General features: G+C 42.5%; 1 protein-coding gene across 1 annotated transcript in view; it reads left to right on the forward strand.

The window, feature by feature from the left end:
• Positions 1-3,791: 3,791 nt before the first annotated feature.
• foxp2 (forkhead box P2) overlaps positions 3,792-14,214 on the forward strand; it is a gene marked incomplete at its 3' end in the record, with an annotated part of 87,608 nt that continues 77,185 nt past the window's right edge. Inside the window, exons 1-2 of the mRNA XM_083906569.1 lie at positions 3,792-3,859; positions 4,410-4,481. The remainder of the gene's footprint in view (positions 3,860-4,409; positions 4,482-14,214) is intronic.

Raw genomic sequence — 14,214 nt, forward strand, 5'->3', positions numbered from 1 at the left:
ATGGACTCGGCAAAACAATGAATTATTTTTATGATATTTGATGAGTGGGTTTTAATTTAGATTGTCACTTCTGGCAGGCAGTCGGGCAGATGGTGCAGTCTTGCAGCTCATCTGAGCTTAAATACCTCCAGGCAGCTGTTGGTCATAAACTTTTTCTTTTTCTGCATGTTTTTTCCCCGTCTCCCTCCCCCTCCTTCCTCCCTGCCTTTTCGCTCTTTAACACAGCTTGGGTCAAAAAGCATTCCAAACCTGTTGTAACACCTGTTTCTGCATATGCAAATCTGTTGTTTTGTCATTTCATTAGGCAAGGCAAAAAAGACAAGGGTCCCTAGTGGTTGCAAATGCGACTGGCACTGGGCCCAGTTGGCATGCTACAAAGCAGAAAGACGCTTCAGGCGGGGTGATGATGGGAGGGGGACGAGAAGTGTCTGTAGCAAAGGGACTCGGCGATCAAATGCCTTCACACTACAGCTCAATCTGGATTAGGCTCGCAAAGTCAAAGTTGTCATGAATTTGAGCAACACCGTCAATTGTATGTCTATGTCTTCTCTGGAAAGAGTATCTGTAAGTGAATCACAAAGAACATGCCCAGTAGCTAAGAGCTGGCACACGCGTGTCTGGCACACGCCAGACACCTCCTTCCCTTAGTGTCCTCTCCACCCCCATAGCTCCTCCCATCCTCATCGCTCCATCATCTGGTCGCTCTCCTGCAGCGCACGCCTCTTAACCACATGTGCCAGTGCCGAGCGTGCTCTTGCTCCGGGGCTAATTGTTCACTGGTAAACTGCATGCTTGTTGGGTGGGGGTCTCCCCTTCATCCAAGACACACACATGGCTACAAAGCAGGGACAGTGGCAGCGACGGTGGGCGTTCGGATGGGAGAGTTGCGGGGTACAGATCATTATCTCTCCGTTGCAGTTTATTTTCCCAGTCCAAAGATTGTCTCTTGTAATCCAGTCTGTGTGCCACATGCAACAAATACACCATGAAATTAAAGGTTATTGCAGGAGCGTAATTCAAAAGCTCTGTTTGAGATTACCAAAGCTGTTTCCAGACCTGGGAAATTGAGGGGAGATGGCACAACATGTTTTTTCTGTCTAGTTTTTGAGTGTCCCGAGTTGCTCCACTTAATCTCCGATTACTGAATTGATTTGTCACTTTAACAGACACACATTAATACTCTTTGAATTGTTTTGCAGTGCAGTTCTTCTAGAAAAAAGTCTTACGTTTACTGCATTTATAATAACTTGGGATGGTTTTCTCTGAATATGTAGTTTTTGCTCCGTTTGGTTTAATAAACCTGTGGTTAAATCCAGTTAATCCATTATAACTTGTTTTAATCTGGTGCTATTGAGTGCCTTCCTCAGCCTAGACTTAAGAGATGGATGGACAAATGGAATGACTTTGGACTAGTCCCTGTGTTGAGCTCACCTCAACTGATAACTGAGGCCTCTCTTCTCCATCTCTATGTCCTCCTCCTTCTCCTGTCTCTTCTGTCTTTTGTCCTCCTCGTCCCTTCCTCCTTGGCTTGGTGGCTCTGATTTGTGGTTCTCCTCTCTCGGCACACAGGCGGCATTAAAGCCAGGCCCCACAGGCCCCCTCTGATATAGGAGAGTTCATTAGAGATGTGCCTTTGATGGGCAGCCTTTTCATGTGACTACCGGTTTTTCAAATACCTTGATGTAGAAGCTTAAGAAGGCATTGTGTAGTAAGCCCTCCTTTTGATGCGACTTATTTAGATCTGCATAGTAAATCAGGGGGGGGAGTAAATAACCAGCCAGCAGATGGAAGCAAGGAGATAAGGCACCAGCGAACAATCGAATTTGTATTTTGTTATGATGTTGACAGCAGCTAAAATTCACTAATCTAGAACCACTGATCTGCATTTCAAAGAAATCTCATTTAGCAGCGGGGAGGATAAAGTTCCTCTCATTGTGTCTATTTTATTGCATTCTTCACTAATTTATCTGCACACAGATTTAACGCGCGGGGGCTCGGTGGTAGGAGATGGCGTCCGCGCGTTGCATAGGGGGGTCTTAAATACTGTGAAAGCGGTTACGTCTAGACTGTGAGCGGAGGGTAATTACACGTCTGACCATGAATAGAATGAGTTTGAAGACTCATCTTTCTTCGGGCGGGCCTGAATTGCTCGACGAACACTGATAAGGAGCATTTGGTCCCTACAGAAATATTGCCAGTGACTTTCTATAATGCTCCCCCCCGCCTTTAAACACCGAAGATGGTATTTACTTTTAAGATAAAGTTATTGTGTACAGTAATCTGACTTGTTAGCATAATGTCCTCTTTCATCGCAGGGCCGTCCTTTTCTGCTGCGTGTGGAGGTATTTGTGGCCCAGGTCTTAAATAGTTTATCTTGACTTAGTGTGCGAGTGCTTTATGTAAATATCAGCCTATAGCATTATTAGGCCCTCATGAATACTTGAATGCGTATGCCATATTCACAAGTTGATAGAATTTGCCGATGGTTTTTATATTTGGAATAAAGGTATATGTGGTATTTGTAAATCCCGACGAATTGGAGGTCACGCAGACTAATAGCATTCCTAATGCTTTTCCCAGTGAATAAAACATGACGTGCACAGCCCAAAGGTGTTGTGATATTGAAGTATGCTCACCAGCAAATAGTTTTAATTTTGAGGGTCATTAACTTGAAAGAATGTTTTACGTGTACACGTTTTATTTAAAACGATTAAACTATTTAAGACGACTGTTTTTATACTTGGGGATTAATCTCCTTTAGACGTCGTTTAATAAAACTTTTAACTGCCCTATCTATATTATCTTGTATTTCTTTCAATGCAAACAAATCATATAATTGTACGAAGCCCCATCTGGGCCTGTGCGCTTTTCTTATATGTTTTTCCCAGTTCATTAGTTGTCAAAACCCATTCCCTCCCCACTCTGCACGGGCAATCTGTGCAGCATTTCTCACAAACTCAAAACAGTGCAAAATTACAGCACTTGGCATGTTTTGTTTTCAGCTGTGCTCTTTTGAGCTGAGGGCTTTTTTTTGTACAGTTCAGAGAGCACATTCCTCAGGATTCAGCAGTCGCTGGTTGCCTGTAGGGGTCATTGGAATTCTGGAAGAATAAAGGGGAGGGGTGGGGGGGTGAAAAAAAAAATCTCAAGAGGGGAACATCCAGGCCATTTTGTGCCCTTCATGCCCCCCAGTAGCAGAAATGTACCTCTCTGTATGAGGCAAATTCATTTTTTTGTTGTTGTTTTTCCAGATCAATCTTCACATCATGTACTAATGGTCTTTAAATGTAAATGGAAGCCATCATGTAAGTGTATGTACTTGGATGGCAGGAGCTCAGTGGAAGTACAGTACATGAAAAAAAAAATCAGTTTTGTCAGGTTAACCGTGTGATTTACTTGGCGTTGATAGCTTAAGCCTCCGAGGCACTGCACCTTCTTAACTTAAAAGAGTGAGAAGTACACGAGGGTACTGTGCAGAGGAGGCCTATAGCTTGAACTGTACTGTATATTACCTGTTTGTGCATGCATGCACTCTCACTCACTCCCACACACACACACACACATTTGCTTCACAGCAAAAAAAAATCCAGGTGCACTTTGTTGTTCTAAAGTTTATTGCTTTCACCTACGAGCCATACAGGAAAAAAAAAATAGTTTCGCAAGACACGAGTCTAGCCCACACATGTCCACGCCATCGACGAAAGTGTTTGGGGGAAACATGAAAAGGATCTATCGGCGTGTCGTGAAACAGTTTTTGGACTAATGGTATCCTCACTTTTTGTTTTATCGCAGAAAGCTGACATCGCTGGACTCCATCCATTCCTGTGACGGACCACAACGGCAAGTTCTCTCCCTTAGGGTAAGTACTCCAACATGGTTCCTTCATGTCCGTCTGTCAAAGAATCTTGGAACCACGAGAAAGATTAGAGCAGTGTCAACAGTATATACTCATGCCCATTTGTTTTATAAAATAAAACTCCTGTGAGATAGAAGATGATAATCTGGTTTTCTATTTTTCTTTTTATATCGAGACACCAACTGTTTCGGTGGTCATGTTATTACAGCGTTGTTAGCGCCGCGGTGTTTGTGGTGATTGTAGTGGCCAGTGGAGGTCAAGGAGGCTCCATCCCGCCCCCCCCCCCCAAATGTAACAAATCTTCATCTTGTCTACTTTGATAGAATTCCCCCCTCCACTGGGCAACCTTTCAGTTGTGCCTGTTTGGTTTTCACACCCCAAGGATTTTCAATCTACTCCAGCTTAGAAGTTATGATATGCATTATGGCTGACAAATGTGGGCAAGCTTGGATAACAGGGTTTTTTTTTTCTTTATTTGTTGATGTCTCGATTGGGATTTGTTACAGAACAGAATGGGATAAAATTATGTTATTTTTTCATTGTTTTCTTGTAGGATGAAATATGCACATGCACATTCTTCAGCCGTAGAAGAAAGCAGACGAGACACACTTTAAAGTCCAAAGTGGTGAGTGGAGATTTTTTTTTTCTTCATTCTCCTTGCATGCTTTTGTTGTGTGTGTTTTCTTCCAAGACATTTTTAATGTCTAACTATAATGAGCCACATCGGTCACAACTGTTAGTGAGGTGCGTTGGCTTAAGAGTTACAGTCCTGGGTGCTGAAATGACAGAACAGCAGAGCCAGGTACTAAAGAAAATAAAAACATCTGGTCTGGAAGGTATTAACCTGATTGTGACGGTAAAAGAAGACATCATATGAATATGTAATGTTAGTAATAATGTAGTGGCTTATTTTAAGAGATGATTTTTCACAGCGGTGTAACTGTATATTAAATAATGAGCAACTTTGAGTAAAACTAGAGTGTGAAGAATGTTGGGTTACGTAATGAGTGTCACCAATTATATCTCCCGACATGACCACTGTGGCCTTTCTATCGATTACATCTGTCATTAAGACTCGTGCGAGCTGCACCAGTGCGTACACATTTCCAGTCGGCTACAGATCAGTGATGGCGAAAGGAAATTGCGAATGTTTGAGGTGGAATTTAAGTGACAAGACTTGTTCTTCCAAAAGTCTCAAAAGAAATGTGAAACGTATTTTATTTGCATAATTTATCATTAACTGCATTTGTCAACTGGATTTTGGAGGTTATTTGAGGTTTGAAGCTGAAGGTCGCTGTGGTCGGATATATTGAGTCCGTTTGTGTTTTAAGATGATGTGCCTGAAACCCGTAACAAAATCTATTATCCACCAGGAAGTTGTGCCTTTGAGGTATAGATATGATTAAAATGTATTGGCAGGAGAAAAGATGCTGAACCAGGTCCTTCTCTCTTTGAGTCCCATCTAACTAGAGAGACGCAGAGTTCACATTTCCTCTTCCACCTAAAAGAGATTTAAATATTAGCTCTTAATTTGCCTAGTATTCAGTTAAATCTTCAAAGATGAACTCTTTCTGCATATCTGCTGGCCTAAAAAAAGTCCTAATCATTACAAAAAGTGTAATTGCCCCAACACTGCACGCAGCACTTCCAGTGTAGACATATATAAAAATCTACAGCAATTAAGAGTATCTTTGGCTGCTTTAAAGAAGCTGTTCACACTGAACAGCCCTCTGCTCACATTTCCAGTTTGAAATTGATTTCTTGTCATAGATCAGAGACCTCTTGTCATTCCATTTTCAATCCTCAAATGGTTTCCCTGAGCCTGCTAAGTGCTGTCCCAGTGAGTGGGCAAACAGGGGGAACCTCAATGGGTCTTTACCCTGGGCACTCAGAGCAGTAAGGGGGGGTAGAGGCAGAAATCAAAGGGACTGGGATCATTCCCCATTGGTAGCCTCCATTGTCTCGCTGATTTGGGATTGGTGGAGAAGGTGAAAACTGCAGGGTGGGGGTGGATGGAGATCAGGCAAAGCAACCCCTTTTTTTCCCCCCACCCTCTAATCTTTATCCACCATTAACCCCTGTGCCCCAGTGTGTGGCTGAGATCAGGGCCATTGGTCAATCCCCCATTCACTGCCACCCAGAATATTTTAAAGTTAAGCCCTCTCGCTCAACAAAAAAGTCTTACTCATCAAAGGTTTATTTTTCCTCCTCTCCTTCCCTTCCTTCCTTTTGCTCTCAGTCCCAAGGATCTGCTTCCGTTCTCCATGCGTCCTTCTTTCTATGGTCCACTGTTTTGGCTTGCTACTTAGGCATAGGGGAGGGAGGGAGAAAGTTGGAAGTTTTAGAAGTTTTCCCTCCCCAAGTTTCCATATTTTGAGTTTAATGAGGTTTGGTTTGGGGTCTGATAGTGTCCTGCTGTGAGCAAAAAATGGAAAAGCAATGACGTCCCTACCCTTTTGCTGATCTCTCGGATTAGGAGCAGTTGAAAATAGACGCCAGAATTGCACTTACATTATTTCCGCTGTGGAAATAGTTTTCACACCTGATATTCATCGCCTTTATTTGGTCATTCTTTGCTGATGAGAACACCCTGCACGAAAAAAACCCTCTCGCCTCCAAAATAAAAACCATAACCATCAGCCGAATTCAGTCCTTAGCTCCTACTTAAAATGCACAATTCTCATTTATCTTAGCAGCTGCCAGGTGTTTATCTTGCACATGTCTGATGTGAAAGAGAAACGACAGGGATAGAGTAGAAAAACAAGAGCGTATATGGAGATACTGGGTGGATGGTGAGGAGGGAAGAAAAAGAGATTGCATGAAGAGTGTTTGTCTAGAGTACACAGTTGCCATGAGAATGGAGGTAGGAACAGGGGAGGAAAGCAGGCTCCAAATGAGTATTGCTATCATTCCTTAAGGAGAATAAAAAGAGACTCAATGACTATTGATCTGTCAATCTCTGATCCCGTTTTCTCTTTTTGCTCCATTTTTTTTTTTTTTTATCCTATTGCAAATTCCGTAGCACAGAAGGATGTGTTATTTCTTTTTTCTTTTTTTTTTTTTCTTTTTTTTTAAAAACAAAAGGGCAAAAGTGGCCTCTGCATTCTTAGGGGCCCCTTCAATATGTTTCTGTATGTGGACACCTTGTATTAGAGATGACTGATACTTTGGAAATGACTGATTGCAAATACTGCACGCACCAGCTTAATTTCTATAAACGAGCCAGGGAGCTAGTGTTTCACGTGTTATTCTTTCCCCTACGAGTTAATTGGAGAAATCTTGGGTGCAGAAGTTGGACTCCGTGGCATCTCTCCAAGAGCCTGAGATTATTGTGAAACCCAACCCCGGGCAGGCATGACATCAGAGCTGCCTGACATGAGTTTGAACTCCCCCATTTCAGGTGGGAAGAATTATGAGTGGCTTCATTTGCAGGTGATCGTGTCCAATGAATCAGTCGCACACAGTCGTGCATTCTTCTCTGGAAGGTCTAAACGCCGGTTGTCTTGACAGATTGAACTTGTGTGTTATCGCGGAACTGTCACGCAGCCTAATTTTTCAGTCTGGATAGCAAGCCCCGCGTTTATGTTAGCCCTTCACAGTCTAGTGTTTTATAAGGATATTGTCATTACGACGAGTATCAACACCGCTTTAACCTGGCTGGTGATTTGTGCTTATCCTAAGAGGCCGCGTATCGCGTTACAGTTTGTATCCGTCTTTGCTTTGCTGACAAATCCATGCTGAAGTCTTAGTGTCTGACACATTTCCCAAGTATATATTATTGTCACATACGATCTGTTCTCTCTAAAAATGTGAACTTCTAGGAAACACATGTTATTTTACTTTAACAGCATGTGTTGTTTATACTCTTTTAGAGTTCAGGTTACTCTAGCGTCAGTCCTAATGGGGGGAATGGTCCTTGTAGATTTAGTTTTAACTTATAAGCCTGTCACCTGATGGGTTTCTATCAGTCCATTATAAACATTTTTGTTTTGTGCTTCAAAAACGAATTAAACAACAATCCTTAAATGCTTTTTAACAACTGAGGGAGGTGGAAAGGCACCATATTCAGCAGTAAAATGCAGAATACCTTGCTTTGCACATGTTAATAATCATCACATTGTGCCTTATCTTTCTGTGGTGACACATAAATGTGCATTTTCTGGATAAATATTCCAAAAAGAAGTCATTTGCATTACAGGTTCATGGAAACCTACAGTAGCTGCTGTCCTTGTGTCAGTGGTTGTAATGTGATCATTTTTCAAGTACTTTAAAAAAGGAACAATTATTTCCTTTTAATTACAAGCATTGCATTTGTAGCATTTTAGGTCACACTTCTTGAAAATGGTGCCTTCTCCTGCTTTAGCACACACCGTCTTTTCTTCTTCTTCTTTTTTCCCTCCCTCTTTCAAGTAAAAGTTTTAAATGAAACCACACGGTCACGGCCACTGAAAAAAGCTTTTACTCCAGAGGCAACACGCCAAGTCCTTTGTTCGTATTGATCATTTGATCGCGGCTTGGAAAGAGATACAGGCGGCGGCGAAACCCTACAAGAGCTTGGAATCTGACTTCCTCATCGCAAACCGCAAGCCTCGACAGTGAAACTGTTACTACCTGGTTGGAGGCGAAATGGCCAGAAAGCATCGTGTGTGTGTGTGTGTGTGTGTGTGTGTGTGTGGAAGAAAAAACACACACACACATACTCGCATAGCATGCTCGATTTGGGTCATAGAGCTGACAGACAGTGGAATGTGAATGTGTGTATGTTGACAAACTCCACTGCACTCTGAATGGGGTTTGTGATTACACCTCATCATGCGTACTGTATCAGTCCTGCTACCCGACCACCGATCCTTCTCCCGCCGCCTCTGCCACTCTCCCCCCTCCATTTCTCCCCTCTTTCACCACAGTGCCTCCTGGGCAATCATGTGGTCACACTACCTGACTCCTTGCTGCTCAAGAGTGCAGTTGACAAAAACAGCCCGAGGCCCGTCATGTGGAAAAGATTCAGTCGACACACACACACACATACACATTCTGCCCACCACCCTCCAACTCCTCACTTTTCTCCCACTAAGTAACTGAAGCAGCCGGGTGTTTCCTTCTTCTGCTCACCTGTGAAGGGAAATGTCTGTGCGTGTGTGTGTGTGAGAGTGGATATTTTTGTGTTTGTGGCCACGGAGCATGGATGCACAAGTGTGTATGTTTTTTTGCCAGCTCCTCTCTCTCTCTCGCTCTCTGAAACACACACACACACTCTGAGAGGTACAGGCAGTTTCTCTTTGTCAGTCGAGTTGCACTCCTCATGTCATGTAACATAAAGCTGGAGGTCAGTGAAAGCTCTCAGCTGTCAGTCAGGTTGGTGGTCCTGGCCTGTCGAGCTACTCACCTGTGTTTATTGGACAAGACTTGCTCCGCACTACCCAGGGAGAACACCTCGTCTTCCTTCCTTCTTTATTTTTTTCTTTCTTTCTGTCTTTTCTTTTTCTCCTTCTCCTTCTCTATGCCTATAATTTCTCTTTGTCCGTCTTTCCCACTTCTTCTCCCCATCTCTCAACACAATATTGCTTTTTATTTAGCTTTTCTTTATTTTTTAGATTAACCACTACCTTTCCCCCAGTTCTTCTCCCGGCTGACCAGAACAGTTTATTTTTTCTGGCTTTCTTCCCTGCCTCTTTTTTTTTCAATTTTGTTTCCCTTCTCCCTCTTCGACCGCTGTCCATTTTTATTTTGTATTATTTTGGGACCTCTTTGTCAGTCCTTGGGTTTAAAGCCCCGTCCGCCCCCGTCTCTTTGGAGGCCCGTGTTCATCTCTTCTCTGCACCTGGCTGAGCACGCTCACAAGCGTGCGCACACACACGCCGCCGCAGCTCGAGAACTGATTGGAACTTGTGTCTCAAAGTTGCTAATGCTCACTGAAGCATTATATTGTAGATGAAGTAAATAAACTAGGTTACCAAGGGAGAAATCTCTGGAATAGACTGCAGTGATTGGGCAGAAGATACACACACATGTGCACACACAGCCTTGCACAGATGCTTTCTCACTTTCACTTCACAAAAACAGACACACATGCATCAAGTTGGGGGGGCTGAAAAGGTGTCAGTGATGCTGAGGTGTGAGCAGATCTCGGAATAAGTTACTTCATTAGTATAATGGGTTGTTTTTTTTGATGAGGAGCAAAGTAATTTGAAGAGCTTGTGACCTCACCGCTCAAAAGTTTGGAGTCGCCTATACAATTTTTTTGTGTTTTCCTTTAAAACTCACACTTTTATTCATCAGAAGAGTTGCAAAATGAATAGAAAATATAGTCAAGACATTGACAAAATTAGAAATAATTATTTTTATTCAAAATAGTAATTTTGCTCTTTCAAACTTTGCTTTCGTCAAAGAACCAGCAAAACTGTTTTCAAGGGGTTTTCAAGGGTTTTCTAACCATCCAATAGCCTTATAACGCGATTAGCAAACACCATTAGAACACTGGAAATAGGCTTCTATACGTACGTCTATACGTTTGCAGCTAGAATAGTCGTTTACCACATTAAGAATGTATAGTATATTTCTGATTCATTTAATGTTATAGTCATGGAAAAAAAAAAGTGCTTTTCCTTAAAAAATAATGACATTTTTAACTGACCCAAAACTTTTGAACAGTAGTGTACGGTCTGTTGTATACTGTGCATTTCATATAATTTATTATTCACATTTATTTTTACTTCCCAGAAGTTATACTGACCAGACACGGTCGCTTTCACAGATATTCAAAGTCATTAATATATACGCTTATTTAAAAAGTAGTCCTGACCATTTAAACTTCTTTTATTCACATTCGTTTTTATTCAGCGGCTGTGGTAATTGTACTTTTCTTATTATAAAAGTTCTTTAGAATGACTGTTGAGTCGTGCTGGTTAAGACTTCTTCGCTGGGCTAGTTAGCATATTGGTTAAATGCGGAGGGCTGACTCTTTGTGGTGGCAGAGTTTTTAAACCAGTGTCCCCTGAATGATCCTTCAGTTGAAAGTGCCAGCGAGGCAGCTAAGCCCCCCCCCCCCCCACATTCATAATTTCACCTGGTGTTATAGAAAAAAAGAAACTCCCTTGTATTAGTTGTGCCTCCATTTTGTGGCTGTAAAGTGGTATAGATGACATGGTAATACATTTGTATTGTTCCCAGTGATAAATACTCTCTCAGGTCTTACTCACTCCACTGCCCCTGAATGTGTCCGGACAGCGTCTGCATTGTCGAAGGCACGAGGGTCATTCAAAACTCCCGCTTCCCTCCCTTCTGCCTTTTGTTGAACATTTCTGCGCGGATGATAGTTTTCTCATTTATTTAGTGAATGGTCGGCAGGGTGAAGAGGAGACTTTTACATTATGGAAATGATGGAATGGGTTATAATCTCCCACATATTCATCACGGCAGACATTGGACTCTTGTGATACCGTCCTCCAGTTTGCCTATTGTTCCCACACTCTTTTCCCGCATACTGTTCTCTTCAATGGGTAAAGCGGGCTTTAATCCCGTCTCTCTGTTGGAATGACAATGTTTACCAGCTATCTTTCAATAAGGAGCCAGGAGCATGACAAGCATGCCTCTGTCGGTAAACGTGCTAGCTCCCACGACAAAGGAAAGGTATTGTTCGCTGTCTTCAGGACGATGGGAATGAAAGTGACTGGACGTTGCATGAACGATTTAGGTAAAAGATCAAATTGGAATTTTGTCAAGTAAAACTTCAGTTCAGGTATGCACTACTATTCTCTAATGGAATGGAAGGAACAGAGCTTAAAGATATGATTTTGTATTAGGGCTGTCATTTTTTTCAAACAAATATTACATATCTTTTCCGGCTTGAGCTAACAAGTGAGTTACAGAAGCTGCCCTCACAGCACCCTCTGCTGGATCACAATTAATTACTTCAGACCATCTGATGCACTTCCAAGCAGTGGATTTTGAACTCAAATGGGTTTTTGAGGTTCAAATTTAAACTCCCTTCCACGTGTAAACAGACAGACCTATTATGTATTATCCTATATGTCGAACCAGAGTATTGGTTGCATCTGTCAAAAAAAACGTCATGAAGAGGAAAAAAAAACAAGTGTTGGGCACTAAGTTAACGCATGTCACGTTTCCATGACGACTGACTCGCGTGATGTCATGTTTACATGCCGCGACACTGGAGTCCAGGCACCGTTTACCAGTTAGCTCCATTAGCTGCAATAGCTCCTTTAGCACACCTACAGTCGAACTGGAGCGCGGTCTGTTTATTGAACAAAAAGAGCAGCGCAACAAATAACCAGCGTACCTGTGTACCGCATATGTGTGCCTCTGTTTTTAAAGTTTAGCGTTACTTTAGAGACTCATTTTAACAATCGGGAGTCACGTAAACATGCCGTCACACGGTCCTTTTTCTGCTCAGTCGTCATGGAAACTCGGCGTGCGTTAACGTTGACGCCGGTAAAACCGCGATATCGTGTTAACGTGCCCAGAAACTAAAAAAAACATATACTGTAAGTCGCATTACAGAAGCACGCTGTTCAAGAACCCATTTGTGGACTCGTTCCTCCAGCTCTGGCCATCGCGCTTTCACCCCGCGATTAGCATGCTTTGATTTTTTTCATAGAAGTATGAGTTACTTCTGCTTTTCGCCAGTCTCTGACGCGTTTTTCCACTCACTTCAAACTTTCTTTCTGCTACTCGATTACTGTTTTCGGCACTATAGCTTTTTCATTTTGGTGGCGTTTTATCTGCGTTTTCTCTGTCTTTATAGTTTAGTCGTGTCACTTTTTGGTGGTGCAGTAGCAGCGCTCAGTTATGAAAATGGCACCCTCTTGTGGTCCTTAATGACATAGCGTATGTTTTTGATTTATAAGTCGCTTCTAAATATAGGTCGCATGGCCAGCCAAACTTCTAAAAGAGCGCACCTTATAGTCTGGAAAATACGGTACGTTAAAAAATCTTTTTCTAGTCCGCTCTTAAGTTACAGATAATAAAATAAGCTTGGCACAGTCCTGTCTATCAAACGTGGCAGTGTTGGATAATTATTGTAAGTAAGGGATTAGGTTGTGGATGTTGACAGTGAAGTGGCTCTCAGAGGGTGAGTTAAACACACCTTTTGTGACCATCAAGCACATTCCTGCAAAGACTGAAAATATCTGTACCCCCCACCCCCCTTTCACTTTGCCATGGCCCACTTTTCTGTGTACAACGGGTTTATATTAGGTGAGCTCAGACTGTTGGTCTCCACTGTATGTGTATTCTTTATGCATGAACAAATACCAGAAAATGATCTTTGTCTCGGTTTATTTCACTCTGCCCCCCACCAAATAGTTTTCCTGTCACATTTTGACAGCACTAGGTATTAGTGCCACAGTTGCTAACAGGCTTTATTGTGTTTTCACTATTGTACTGTTTTCTTGTCATCACCCCCACAAACCCCCACCCACGCCCAATCTATACCTCCTGCATGTGTCTCACGCTTTCATGCCATCGGAGAAATGAAAAACAAACGCTGCGACCTCCGGCGACCCCTTCTGACGCACAGTCAGTTAAATGGTTTGTAAGACGTTTAATTACCAAATGGTATAATCGTTATTCTTCTCATCATTAGATGTATGATATTAAGTGAATTGCCTCCCCTGGGTCCCAGTGTTTCACAGATCAATAGATTTAGATGGAGCCTGAAAGGGGTGTGGGGGGTGGAGAAGCCTGGTGGGCAGTTAAAACACTTCTGAGACCCCTGATATGAACACACAGCATTGTTTCTGTGATGCACAGCGGTGACGTTCACTCATTTATTTATGCAATTAGCTTTTATATAGGTTTAATTATGCTAATTTCTATGTCTGCAACCAGGAATGGCTGAATGTCACTTTTTTTTAATGGATCTATGGCTGCTGGGTTTGTTTTGATGGTGAAAAGGACGTGAAACAATAGACAAGGTTACGGCATCGCAGACTTCCCCATCAACTGAGTGCTTGCGTTTGCACTCTGGGACACTTTGTTGGTATCGAGCATTGTTTAAAGGTATTGTGGAGATTGCTAATGCGACGTGTACACCTCTGAGGCCCAGAAGCCCTGCAGCTTGATATCGCCTCTAGTCCCAATGTGAAAACGGCTGAGTGGTGATCAGGGACTTGCTGCATCACAAGCTGCTATTCACTGCAGCCAGCACTACTAGCCTAAGTTAATTGTCCATTATCCCCCATTATCTAAGCTTCCCCCTCTCTCTCTGTGTTTCTCTCTCTCCCTCTTTTATTCTCTCACTCATGATTCCAGCCGTCACCACTAGTTTCGCTCACTCTTTACTTGCCTCATGCTACTTGCAGGTCCTGGCAACTGAGTGAGTTCAAATAATAGCAATG

The sequence above is a fragment of the Microchirus variegatus genome, assembly GCF_963457635.1.
Source record: "Microchirus variegatus genome assembly, chromosome: 20".
In the NCBI taxonomy this organism is placed as follows: domain Eukaryota; kingdom Metazoa; phylum Chordata; class Actinopteri; order Pleuronectiformes; family Soleidae; genus Microchirus; species Microchirus variegatus.